At 41.7% G+C, this 13909-nt stretch overlaps 1 long non-coding RNA gene across 1 annotated transcript; it reads left to right on the forward strand.

Moving 5' to 3' along the window:
- The first annotated feature begins 968 nt into the window (after window positions 1-968).
- Window positions 969-12061, forward strand: LOC132343770 (uncharacterized). The gene is made up of 2 exons (XR_009492719.1): window positions 969-3057; window positions 8415-12061. It is a non-coding gene; the product is annotated as an uncharacterized lncRNA (long non-coding RNA).
- Window positions 12062-13909: the final 1848 nt, after the last annotated feature.

Here is a 13909-nt window from a genome sequence, read left to right on the forward strand (position 1 = left end):
ATAAATCATATATTAAAAAGTGCCCCTAATTCCTTGGCAGAATGAACTATAATTGGCTGAAACTCAGAAAAATGGGAGTCAACGCAGGTATGAAGATGCCTCACCAACTCCAAGCCTTTGTCTGCACTTCCACCTTTAATGATCTGCATGTTTTTGGATTACAGGAACAACAGAATGAGCAGAGGATAAACATCCTCTTGCTTTTTTTGAAAAAGGATAATCTAGGGCTGTATAGGTAAGGAAAATCTATAAAAACTGTCCGAGGTAAGTCACAACTAACATTTGTAGTAAGAATAATGAACACAGAAAATCACCATCTGGAAAACACCACAATCATTGCTTAAGGGATGAATCATCACTGAAAGCTAAAATTAGTGAAAGTATGATAAGAAACAAGATTTCTATTTAATACATAGTCTAAAGTAGAGCCCTACAATATTTACTAAGGAAAAAAGCAGTAACTTTACAGTGGAGGAACCTAACAAATACCACCTTAACCAGACTGATTAAATTTATCATCTCTTATAATGAGATGGATCAACATAACATGCCTCCACACATAGATGCCCTGAGAAGGACCCAACCTCATTCTGATGGTACAAAAACTTCATGAGGACATACAAGATGACCCAAACTGAGGGTCCCTCTATTAAATAATTGGTCAGTACTTTTCAAACATGGCAAAAGTTGTGAAAAACAAAGGACTGAGAAAGTGTTCTAGGTTTAAGGAGACAAAGGAGATGCAGGCAGCTACTGCAACCTCTGATTCCTCACTGGATCTGGGGCCAGAAATCAATGGTGATGTTTGAATCAGGTCTGGAGTTTGATAAGAGTGACATGTTAGAAATAATGTTTCAATTTTGATCATAATGCTATGTAAAATATTAACTTTAGGTGAATCTGGATGAAAGGTATATAGGAATTCTTGTTTCTAATTGTGCATTTTTTCTTTGTTTTTTTTTTTTTTTTTTTTTGGTACATCTGAGGAAAAAAAAAACTGTCCAAGATAGGCAACTAAGATTTTGTTGTTGTTCAGTCACCAATTCATGTTCAACTCTGCGACCTCATGGACTGCAGCATACTGGGCTTCCTTGTCCCACCCAGATAGAAATTTCTTAAAATCATTTTTGTGAAAGTGATACTCAGAGGAAATAAACAGAAATATGACTTGATGTACCATGTCAGGGTGTCTCAAAAGGCCCCTCTTCAGAATTTGAGACAGAGAATTTGAGAAGTGGTTTTCTTTACTTTTTGCCAAACATAGAATCATGGAATTTGAGTACTGGAGGGAAACTTGGGGGAGACTATTGCTAAGGAAGAAACTAGCCACAACTTTAATATCCAGCAATAGGGAAATCATTCATTATGCTTCACACACTCCCTGGACTTACATAGCCAGTAAAGGTTGTTCTTACGAGAAATCATACAGCAAAATGGGAGCATGTCTGCACTATAATTTTATTCCTTTAAAGATCAGGATGCAAATTACATATACGTTTTCTAAATCCAAGTACCTAAACTATACATCCATGAAAAAAGGCAAAAGAAATACGTGGTGAATTTGGATAAGATGATGGGATTGTGGGGACATTTTTTTCTTTCCCTATTTTCCAAATTTCCTATGATAATTTAAATGTCAAAATATTTTTAGAAAAAAAAAAGAAAAATCTCTTAACTTTGAGCCAAAATTTATCCTCCTCTTGCTTCCCTGGTGGCTCAGAGGTTAAAGTGTCTGCCTGCAATGCGGCAGACCTGGGTTCCATCCCTAGGTTGGGAAGATCCCCTGGAGAAGAAAATGGCAACCCACTCCAGTATTCTTGCCTGGAGAATCCCATGGACGGAGGAGCTTGGTAGGCTACAGTCCATGGGGTGACAGAGTCGGACACAACTGAGCAACTTCACTTTCATGACAAACTCTAAACCTTCTTTCACGTGATGGCCCTGCCCACAGTCCCTCAGCTGTGGGTACTAGAGACTTTCATATACACACCAACCTGACCCAGACACGGGGCCACTCCCCAAGGAGGCGACTTACAAAGAATTTCCTAGGCTCTTCCTGAGATGAGTTTGACGTTGGCACTTTTGTGTTTGGGAGATGAGACCTGGGAAAGCCCATGAGTGTAGCTTTATCTTCCCTGCTCACTCCGCCAAAATCACTGGCTTTGTCTCCGTTCCCCTTTCACTTTCATTCCTCTGTGAGGCTGAGGTTTCACTCCCTCACTCGGTTGGTCCTTGCCCGTCCCCTGCCCCCCTCCTCTGGGAGCTGAGCTCTGTTCCCCGTGTATTGGTTCGCTAGCCCTGCTGTAACAAAGCACCACAGGCTGAGTGGCTTAAACCACAGGAGGACAGAGGTCCAAGATCAAGGTGTCTGCAGGGCTGGTTCTTCCTGAGGGCCGAGAGGGAGAGCTCTGGTCCAGGCCTCTCTCCTTGGCACCAAATGTCCACCTTTTTGTTTTGTCCTTCACATTGTCGTCCCTCTACGTGTTTCTGTGTCCAAATCCCCCTCTCCTTAAAAAGGCACAGAAGAGTCAAACACGACTGAGCAACTAAGCACAACACAGTCATTGGATTAGGGCCCACCCTAATCCAGGATGACCTCCATGTAACTTGATTACATCAGCAGAGACCTTATTTCCAAATAAGGTCACATCCTGAGGTTCTGAGGAGGAGTAGGCTTTTCTACACGTGAACTTGAGGAAGGGTGGGGGCAGGACAGGATTTAACCCATAACATCCCGAGGCACTGCTGGACAGTTACTCCAAATGAGATGAGAAGACTTGAGAGTATCAACAAGCCTCTGACCTGACACTTTCTAGAGCTCTCAGTGATTTTTTTTCCCCCTCTTTTTACCACACAGCTGAGAGGGTCTCGTGGATCTTAGCTTCCCCACCAGGGGCCAAACCTGCATCCTTGGCAGTGGAAGCACGGAGTCCTAACCACTGGACCACCAGAGAATTCCCCACTGATAATGGATTTTTTATCAGACTCCTTTTTAACAGACTCGTGCTACTTGGCCACAGGGAGTTATTCTGCCTGCTGGAGGGTTATCCCCATTGGGTGAGTGACAAGTGTATCTGCCCATCATAAAGAATCTGCTTGTCTGGTCACATGAATTTCAGCATCATATTTATCAATGGAAAAAAAAAAGGAATTACTGTTTGATATTTTATAGTCTCAATTGTACATTTTTTAAATCTTTATGAAAATATTTTAATTTTTTCACCCACATAGACAAATTTTTTTTTTCTTGATGGAGATGATTTCAAGAGGACGTTTTTAAAAAATCTTTTTAAGGAACTGTATGTACCTATTTCAAACATAGAAATGGGCTTAGAAAAGTTATGTTCACAAAATCAGGGTCAGATTTTCCATTAAAGTTTTTGAAAGGATTTTATCAAAATATTTAATTCAAATTTGATATTTAATATTTTCCCACTCACTTTCTAGGCAGATGGTGTGTAGTAACTGCTTTTATGTTCTGATCCTCTCCTCCTAAATATTCGTCTTTATGCTCTTCCACTTAGTTCCTCTGCAACATCCAGGTAAATACACCCCAATAAATATGCTTCTCCGTGTCATAAATATGGGCATATATTTCATTTCATCACTGTACGTCAGTCTTTTTTTATTTTTTTTTCAGTCTTTTTTTAAAAAAAAATAGCACTAGTTCTTCATTCTACCAAAATTGGATCTCTTATTATGTACGTCTATTTGTAACTTACTTTGTTTACTGAATATATTTTCACATTTTTCTGTGTAAATGTACAAGAAGTTGCTTCATTTCTCTTTTTTTCTAACTTTTTTAAAATTTATTTTTTTATGGAAGTATGCTTGACTTACAACGTTGTGTTAATTTCAGCTATACCCTAAAGTGTGTCTATCCGTCTTGAGCCCTGTCTACAAGGTTTCAACGAGGTCATCTTGTCTATGCGTGGTGTTAAAATCTCAAGTTTAATTTGCTTGTTACCTGTGCCCTGTGTGTTTGTACTTAGACATCTGAGGCCTTAAGTATTGTTTCTGGCTTCCTTCCCAACTGGTTTCTCACATGAATCACCAGGCACCTCTCACTCCCTTATTCTTTCTGCTGCTGCTGCTGCTAAGTCACTTCAGTCGTGCCCGACTCTGTGCGACCCCATTGACTGCAGCCTACCAGGCTTCTCTGTCCATGGGATTCTCCAGGCAAGAACACTGGAGTGGGTTGCCATTTCCTTCTCCAATTCTTTCTATATCGTACCTATTACTCTTCAGAGTAACTAGATTCACAAGTTTACCTGGCTGCTTTCCTCCCTTCCCTCACTTATTCTCTTTTCAAGCTCCATGGATAAATTACTATTTATCTAGTAAACTCCTGGGTTAATTATTATTCCCAATTTGGGGAGATGTCCTCCATCTCAAACCAAAAGTGGATCACTTCCATCACATAACTACCCAGGACCAAGATCCATAAATCCAAACACAGTAAAATGAAACCATCTTCAGGGCCTGCCACTCAAGTCTCCAACCTTCAAACTCACAAATGTCACTGTGTGTCTGACTCTTTACGACCCCATGGGCTGTAGCCCACCAGGCTCCTCTGTCCATGGGATTCTCCAGGCAAGAATATTGGAGTGGGCTGCCATGTCCTTCTCCAAGAGGTCTTCCCAACCTAGGGATTGAACCCAAGACTCCTGGATTGGCAGGCAGGTTTTTTACCACTGAACCGCCAGGGAAGTCCACCAAACAACCAACTGGGCTACCAACTCCTAACCTTTATAGTCTCTTAAAAAGGCTTTTTTTCTTTGCTGATGAAGTCATTCATTCCCACAGGAGGCAGAGTGATCATCTTTCAGAGTCCTAGGTATTACCTTCAAGCAACCAATCTCCTCCACTCACTTCAGCCAATCCATTGTCCTGTTAACTCTTCCTCATAAATGCTTCTTGGGTCTGTGATATTTCTATCTCTACTGTATTGCCTTAATTGAAGCCCTCATTGTATCCTGTTTCAATCATTGCTCTGCTCTCTTTTGGGGCTTCCCAGGTGGCAGCAGTGGTAAAGAATCCACCTGCCAATGCAGGAGACACAGGAGTCAATCCCTGGGTCAGGAAGAGCCCCTGGAGAATGAAATGGCAACCCACTCCAGTATTCTTGCCTGGAGAAACCCATGGACAGAGGAACCTGACAGGCTACAGTGCATGGGGTCACACAGAGGCAGGCACAGCTGAGCATGCACACAGCACCATGCTCTCTGCTCTCTCTTACAGTGTAGTCTCCACGCTGCCATCAGTTATTGCTTGAAGCTTCTCAAAAATTGTTAGTAGCTCACATAACTAACCAGTGAAATTCATCACCTTTGATAATGTGGCCCCAGCCCTCTGTTCTGGCCTCAATCTACATTTGGTGCCAATAGTCTTGGGCAAAGTGAGCAATCTTCAATTCGCAGAATGTATCATATGCTTCCATGCTTTGGGGCGTTCCCTCTTGTTCCTTAATTATTATTCCATCTTTCAAAGCTCATGCAAGGAACTACTCTGAGTCTCCTCCTTCCCCACACCTCGCCAGAGCTAATCTCTTCTCCCTCTAGTTCCTCTTTTAGCGCCCCCACTGTATTTCTGTTGTCTGACAGACAAGGATTGCATCATAATCTTTTCTCCTTCACTCCCCAGCACTTGACTCAGAGCCTGGCACGTAACAATTGCTTGAATTGTTAAATTTCCAAGAATTTGTGAGATAGTTGCCTTGACTTTGGTTGCTTAAAATTAGCCATGAAAGTGAAAATGTTAGTTGCTCACTCGTGTCCAGCTGTTTTCAACTCCACAGACTGTAGCTGGCCAGGCTCCTCTGTCCATGGAATTCTCCAGACAAGAATACTGGAGTGGATTGCCATTTCCTTCTCCAGAGGATCTTCCCAACCCAGGGAATCGAACCCAGATTTTCTGCATTGTAGGCAGATTCTTTACCATTCGAGTCACTTGGGAAGCCTTAGTGGAAATATTTACACCATGGAAAACACTGCGATAAAACAACACAACAGTATAACCTTTTTTTTTTCTTTTTTTTGGAGAAAGTTGCTTCTTAAACATTTTTTTAAAAATCTCAGTATAGTTGCTTCACAATTTTGTGTTAGTTTCTGCTGTACAAGGAAGTGAATCAGCCATCAGTTCAGTTCAGTTCAGTTCAGTCGCTCAGTCGTGTCCGACTCTTTGCAACCCCATGAACTGCAACACGCCAGGCCTCCCTGTCCATCACCAACTCCCGGAGTTCACTCAGACTCACGTCCATTGAGTCAGTGATGCCATCCAGCCATCTCATCCTCTGTCGTCCCCTTCTCCTCCTGCCCCCAATCCCTCCCAGCATCAAAGTCTTTTCCAATGAGTCAACTCTTTGCATGAGGTGGCCAAAGTACTGGAGTTTCAGCTTTAGCATCATTCCTTCCAAGGAAATCCCAGGGCTGATCTCCTTTAGAATGGACTGGTTGGATCTCCTTGCAGTCCAAGGGACTCTCAAGAGTCTTCTCCAACACCACAGTTCAAAAGTATCAATTCTTCAGCGCTTAGCTTTCTTCACAGTCCAACTCTCACATCCATACATGGCCACTGCAAAAACCATAGCCTTGACTAGATGGACCTTTGTTGGCAAAGTAATGTCTCTGCTTTTGAATATGCTATCTAGGTTGGTCATAACTTTTCTTCCAAGGAGTAAGCGTCTTTTAATTTCATGGCTGGAGCCCCCCAAAATAAAGTCTGACACTGTTTCCACTGTTTCCCCATCTATTTCCCATGAAGTGGTGGGACCAGATGCCATGATCTCCATTTTCTGAATGTTGAGCTTTAAGCCAACTTTTTCACTCTCCACTTTCACTTTCATCAAGAGACTTTTTAGTTCCTCTTCACTTTCTGCCATAAGTGTGGTGTCATCTGCATATCTGAGTTATTGATATTTCTCCCGGCAATCTCGATTCCAGCTTGTGCTTCTTCCAGCCCAAGCCATATGCAAACATATTATCTCTTCCCTCCTTCTTGGACCTCCCTCCCACCCCACCCTCAATCCCACGCCTCTAGATCATCACAGAGGACCAAGCTGAGCTCCCTGCACTGTGTAGCAGGTTTCCAGCAGCCATCTGTCTTAGACATGGTAGTGTATATATGTTATTCCCAATCTCCCAATTCATCCTCACCCTCCATGCCACATGTCAATTCTCTGGGTCTGCGTCCCTTTTCCTGCCATTCAAACAGGTTCATCTGTACCGTTTTTCTAGATTCCACATATATGTGTTAATACAGCACACCACTGTGCCGTATACCAGTAATGCTAGTCATCTCTCATTGGATGCAATCAGAATCAACTGTCCCCTTTAATGCCTCCCATACTCAATCCAGTAAACAGTTTGGTGTGTTTCTTCCAGGCCCTTTTTCATACATTTATATATTGTGACATTTGCTGAGTTTAAATTTACTGGCTTATTGCCAGCTGGGAAGCTTTCTCAGACTGCTCCTGCTGTCACTATTATGTCTTTCCTCTGATCTCCTTCTACACCCACTACATCTTTTCTAACTTCTGTGTGCCTTGTTTTTTCTTAAGATTTCAAGTTGTTTGGAGAAAGGTATCCTTAAATGCCTGTATTTTCTCCTGAACGGGCAACCCTCATTAAAATGAGTAAGTTCTAAGGATCCAGTGTACAGCATGGTAACCACAGTTAACAATACTCTATTGTACACTTGAAAGTGGCTAAGAGAGCAGATCTTAAGTGTTCTCACCACACACACACACACACACACACAAAAGGCAGTTATATGAGATGATGGTGTCAACTAACCATATTGCAGTAATCATTTTGCAATGCATATGTTCCTCACGTTGAACACCTTAAACTGATACACTGTTAGACATCAACTTATATCTCAAGAAAGCTGGGGAAAAAATTAAAATGGAATAAAAAGAACAGACCCTCCAAAATGTCATTCGTTTAATTCTTTGATCCAAAACCAGCTAGGAATCATCCAGTACCGTCTGAATATAGCATTAGATAGAAAGCATCCAAGCAATAAGCCCTTTCGAGGTGCTTTCTTTATTTTTCTCTCTCTCTTCCTCTGGCTGCCTTGAGTCTTAGTTGCATCATGCAGAATCTATCATTGTGATGCACAAATTCTTTAGTTGCATTGTGTGGGCTCAGTAGTTGCATGCAGCCTTAGCTGCTCCACAGCATGTGGGATCTTAGTTCCCCAACCAGGGATGGAACTCAAGTCTCCTGCATTGCAAGGTGGATTCTTAATCACTGGACCACCAGGTAAGTTCCTCTTTAATTTATCATATAAAGGGCAAACTGTTTCCTCTGGGTACTGTAGTGCCTCAGTCATGAAGTAAAAGACAAGAGAATGGTACCGTGTTTTATCTGTCATCATGTCCTCAGTTAGGCAAGGCTTCCATCTCTTCGCAGGTCACCCTGTGGACCTGGAGCCACACAGAGTAAGAATGAACCTTCCGGCTCTCAGCAGAGATTCTCATGCTAAGTCGACCTTCCCTGTGGATGTGGAGCTGCCATCTGCCCAGTAAATCTACCCCTCTGTGCCCAGGAAAACACTGTGATGCAGCCTGAGGGCTGAAGTGGGAAACCACTTGGATGGCAGACCCCAACTTCAGATGCAGAGAAGAGGTCTTTTTGTCTTACACTTGCTCCTGCCCCGTGAGCCGTGAGGACCTGGAGCTCAGGCAGCAGAACTCACTCATATTTGTTTATCCAAAGGCTACCAGAGCGCCAAGCATACTGTTGGATGCTCAACGAGTGTCAACAGAATGAATCCATGAGTCTGTGTGAAGGATATCACCATGTCCCTTGTACTGTTCTTTCAACTTTTATGTAGGCTTGAAAGTTTTCAAGCAAAAAGTTTGAGGAAAAAAGATCCTCCCAAGTCAAGGATCAAACCCTGGTCTCCAGCATTGCAGACAGATTCTTTACCATCTGAGCCATCAGGGAAGCCTGAATTGAAAGGTGGGAGGGTCACCAAATTTCTGAGTGATGGTGCCTAAGATGATGTTTGATAAATTTAGTTCTTCCTAAAGAGCAGCAGTCCTTACAGGATCTAAAAGCCTTTGAAATGTTTAAAGGTGGTTCTCTCTGGTGGTGAGTGTGCCCTGGAGGGGGTGAAGAGGGAGGGGCAGGAGCTGCCAGGCAGGATCATGATTATGGAGTAAAATATCCCAGCTTCCGCCAGGGGAGGGGGTCCCTCCCCAGCCTGGGGTCTGTCCAAGGAAGGCTTGAATAAGGACATTGTAAGTGGATTGAAAATCTGAGATGTGGAACTCCACCCACTCCATCCCAAGGAGCAACCGCTCTGCACACTGCCGCAGGTGCAGCAAGACCTGCCCCTGGGAAGTGGCCACCCTACCTGGCTCCACGGGTCCCCACCTCGGGGCTCACCTTCTCACGTTCAGAGCCCTCTGCTAGCAGGCTGCAGATCTGCTAGCAGAGGATATTAGCATAACCCCTGCTAATCTCAGTAAGTCAAGATCACCTACAACTTTGATTTGGCCATCCCTCTACCCCGCTAAACCTTCATTTCAGATTCCAGAAGCACTTGAATTGTTTGCCTCTTGAGAAACTAAAAATTCACCATTTATCTTTGCTCACATTTTAGAAATCTGCAGCTCCAGGACTCAACCTCCTGTTCTCTTTTTCTTAATGTTAAATGGTGGTGTTGTCCGGGTGACCTGACCTTCAGCACATCCCCAAGCCCTCCCTAATATAGCTCCCTCTTCTAAATTGTAAGCTGTGGTTCATTAATATCAGTAGTAGCCACAGAAGAACACATGAGAAATCAAGACACTTTTCATTGAGAACTATCGCTTAGTGATATGATTAGTCATCATCTGTTGAACTCTAATGGGGCTTCCCTGGTGGCTCAGTGATAAAGAATCCACCTGCCAGTGCTGGAGACACAGGTTCAATCCCTGGTCCAGGAAGATTACCCCATGGCTTGGAGCACCTGAGCCCATGTGCCACAACTATTGAGCCTGTGCTCTAAAACCCTGGGAACTGCAACTAAGGAGCCCACATGCCACAACTACTGAAGCCCATGCACTCTAGATCCTGTGCTCTGCAACGAGAAGCCGCTCAAGTAAAAAGCCCAGGCACCACAGCTAGAGAGTAGCCCCTGCTCGCTGCAACTACAGAAAAGCCTGTGCAGCAACGAAGACCCAGAACAGCCAAAAATAAATAAATTAATTAAATGTTAAAAAAAAAAAAAAAAAGAATCCACCTGCAATGCAAGAGACACAGGTTCAATCCCTGAGTCAGGAAGGTGCCCTGGAAAAGGAAATGGCAACCCACTCCAATATTCTTGCCTGGGAAATCCCATGGACAGAGGAGCCTGGTGAGCTACAGTCCATGAAGTTGCAGAGTCAGATATGACTGAGCACAAGCACATGTGTGCACACACACACACACACATATGCACACATTGAACTCTAAAACCTCACGTCTGCTAAACACTAATAATAACAGTGTTAGATATGTATTGAGAATTTACTATGTGCCAAGGACTGTGGTTAGTGTTACCTTGATTTTCTCATTGAATTCTAACATGGGTCCTTTCCAGTGAGTGTTATTTCTATCCTACATGTAAGAAAACTGAGACATAGAGAAGTCAATGAGTGGTAGAACCACAGTTTGAAGTTGGTCACTCTTTCTAAAATCTGTGCTCTTTATACATTATGCTAAAGTGTCTTTTTCTAAGTGACTTATTTTGAAGTGAAATGAGTAACTTTAGCTCTAAAAGTGTTGAGGGAATTCTCTGGCAGTCCAGTGGTTAGGACTTTCTCTCTTTCGCTGCTGTGACCTAAGTTTAATCCCTGGTCAGGGAACTAAGATTCCCCATCAAAACAGTATGGTACTCACATAAAACAAGGAACAGAATCAGGAGCCCAGAAACAAACCCAAGTAAACACAGTTAACTAACATTTGACAAGGGAGTCAAGAATATTCAATGGAGAAAAGGCAGGTTTTTTTTTCAATACACGGTGCTGAGATAATTGGATAGTCACATGAAAAATAATAAAACTGAACCCAAATCTTACACCACTCATAAAAATTAACTCAAAATAGATTAAATACTTAAATATAAGACTTTAAATCATGAAATTCTTAGAAGAAAACCAAGGAATAAAGCTCCTTTACATGGGGGTTGGTAATTGGTTTTTAATAGGACAGCTAAAGCACAATTAGCAAAACAAACAACAAACAAGTGGTCCTCTATCAAACTAAAAACTACTGCACAGGAAAAAGAAATTATCAACGAAGTGAAAAGAAAACCTGTGGAATGGGAAAAAAAAAATGCAAACCATATATGATGAGAAGCTAACATCCAAAATCTCATACAACTCAGTAGCAAAAAAAAGACAAATGACCCAGTTTAAAAATTGGACGAAGGACCTGAATAGACTCTTCTCCAAAGAAGATATACAAAAGGCCACTAGGTAAATGAGAAGATGATCAGCATCACTAGTCATTTGGAAAATGCAAGTTAAACCACAGTGAGACAGCACCTCTTACCTGTTAGGATGGCCATTGTCAAAAGGACAAAAAATAATAAATTTTCCTGTGAATGTAGAGAAAAGTGAATCCTTGTGCACTGTTGTGAGATTATAAATTGGTGTAGTCACTATGGAAAAGAACGTGGAGGACCCTCAAAAAAATTAAAAACAGGCCAACCGTATCATCCAGCAATTCTACAGCTGGGAATATACCCAGAGGAAACAAAAATATCAACTTAAAAATATATCTGTATCCCCATGTTCTTTGTAGCATTATTTACAATAGTCAAGATGTGGAAGCAACCTCTGTGCCCATCAATGGATGAATGGATAAAGAAGTTGAATACATAATAGGAGATCCAATCATTTACAAAGAACTGTGCCAACTGACACTCTCAGGAGACTTACATGATACTTCTACATCCTCAGCACCGCTTGATATTATCAGTCACTTTAACTTTCGTCATTCTTTTAGGTGTGCAGCAGTATGTTATTGTGAGTTTAATTTGTATAACCCTTATGATTAAAATGAGGTTGGGTACTTTTTCACACGTTCACTGGCCATTTAATATCTTTTTTAAGACATGGACCCACTCAAGTCTTTTGCCCATTTTTTGATTGCCTTTTTGTTATTAATTCCTAGGAACATTTTAATATTCTAGATAAGAGTCCTTTCTCAGACATTTCTATTGCAAATATCTTTCGCAAAGAAGGTTTCTGTTTTACTTTCTCACTCTCTATACAGTTTGCCTATGTTGAATTTTTAGAAAATCATTATGTGGGGAAAAAAAAAAACTGCACAAATAACCTCAAAATATCACTTTAGATCTTTTGATTGGTGGAAATACATGTGACATTTTCCTTCTTATTTTCACTTCTTAATATTTTCCTAAACTTTTATTTCTCATTATAAATAATAAAATTTCTATTTTAAAACTACATGAAACTCTAACGATGAAACCGTGAAATGCTAATGAAGAAATCATGAAATGTTAATGATAAGGTAGAAAGAAAAAAAAATCCAGGAAACAAATTTGATTTTATCATTTGAAGTGAAGAAGGAGTTTCTATTCTTATTATTAGAAAACAAAAGCTGAAATAGAGGATTCCTAAAGTTCCCCTGGATAACACTATGGACTGAAGACAGCATCCCCAAAGTGATGCTTGTCTAAGGGGGATTGTGTGCTCCTTGGCTTTCCTTGGATCATCACTCACCTGCCATGACATCCAGCTGCTTCAGAAAGCCCAGGAGTCACGGTTTCCTTGTGGGACCAGAAGGACTAAACCAAGTGGCAGATAGAGGGGCAGGCTAGTGGGTGGGAGCCCTCCTGGTCAAACCTGAAACATCCAATCAGGACAATATATGAACTTGTTACTTATCTTGACATTTTGGAGCTTTTGGTTGAACCTAAGACCATGAGTTTAAAAGAATTTTAAATGCAATGTCTACTTAAAATTTTCTTTCCTGAAATGAATTAGAAGATCCAATTTTTGAGGAGGAAACCAGTGGAAATGAGAACTATTTGGATGTTTGGTGACACATCGTTCCATTAGAAATGGTTTTTAATCATGCAAATCTCACCCATTTGTGCTCAGACACAAGGCATAGCTTCCTTTCTTTGCCACTCCTAAAAGGTATTTTTCTTTCTTTTTTTGAATGGAGCTGTTCTCTGGGGACACAGTTACTTTCCTACATTATTACATGACGCTGGAAATATCCTTGACCTGGAAAGTCTTTTCTTTTATCTTAATATGACTTGGAAGAATTTTAGAAATTGCTACTGTCTGCTAAGAAACAGAGTAATTCTATTTTGTTCTAATCCCTGTCCACCTCTGTGCCTTAAAAGCTCAAAGAAGCTTTTGGATTTCTTTATTTAATATTTTCCAACCATCTAAATCTACAGTTTTCAACTGTAAAAAAGCAAGCAAGAGACAGCATGAGAGGATAAATGGAGATTCTTAAGCCCTACCTTCCTTCTGCATCTGTGATCACGGTGATTGCTTTCTTTTATTATTATTATTTTGGCTGTGTTGGGTATTTGACTCTGAGGGGTTTTCTCTAGTTGTGGCTAGCAGGGGCTACGCTCTAGCAGTGTATGGAGTTTTTAATACAGTGGCTCTCTTGTTACAGAGCTTGGACTCTAGGGTGCACAGGCCCAGTAGCTGCGGCCCCCGCGGGCTCTTAGAGCATGGATGGACGCAGTAGTCGTGGTGCACGGGCTTAGTTGCCCGGTGGGCATGTGAAATCCTCCCGGACCAGGGACTGAACTCATGTCCCCTGCATTGTCAGGTAGATTCTTAACCACTGGACCACCAGTGAAGTCCAGTGATACCCTTCTTTCAAATTTCATGTTCAAAAGCTTAAAGCGAAGTTTGATTTTTGTCCCTCACATGTGTGTGAAC

This window comes from Bos taurus, chromosome 24 (genome assembly GCF_002263795.3).
Source record: "Bos taurus isolate L1 Dominette 01449 registration number 42190680 breed Hereford chromosome 24, ARS-UCD2.0, whole genome shotgun sequence".
Lineage (NCBI taxonomy): Eukaryota > Metazoa > Chordata > Mammalia > Artiodactyla > Bovidae > Bos > Bos taurus.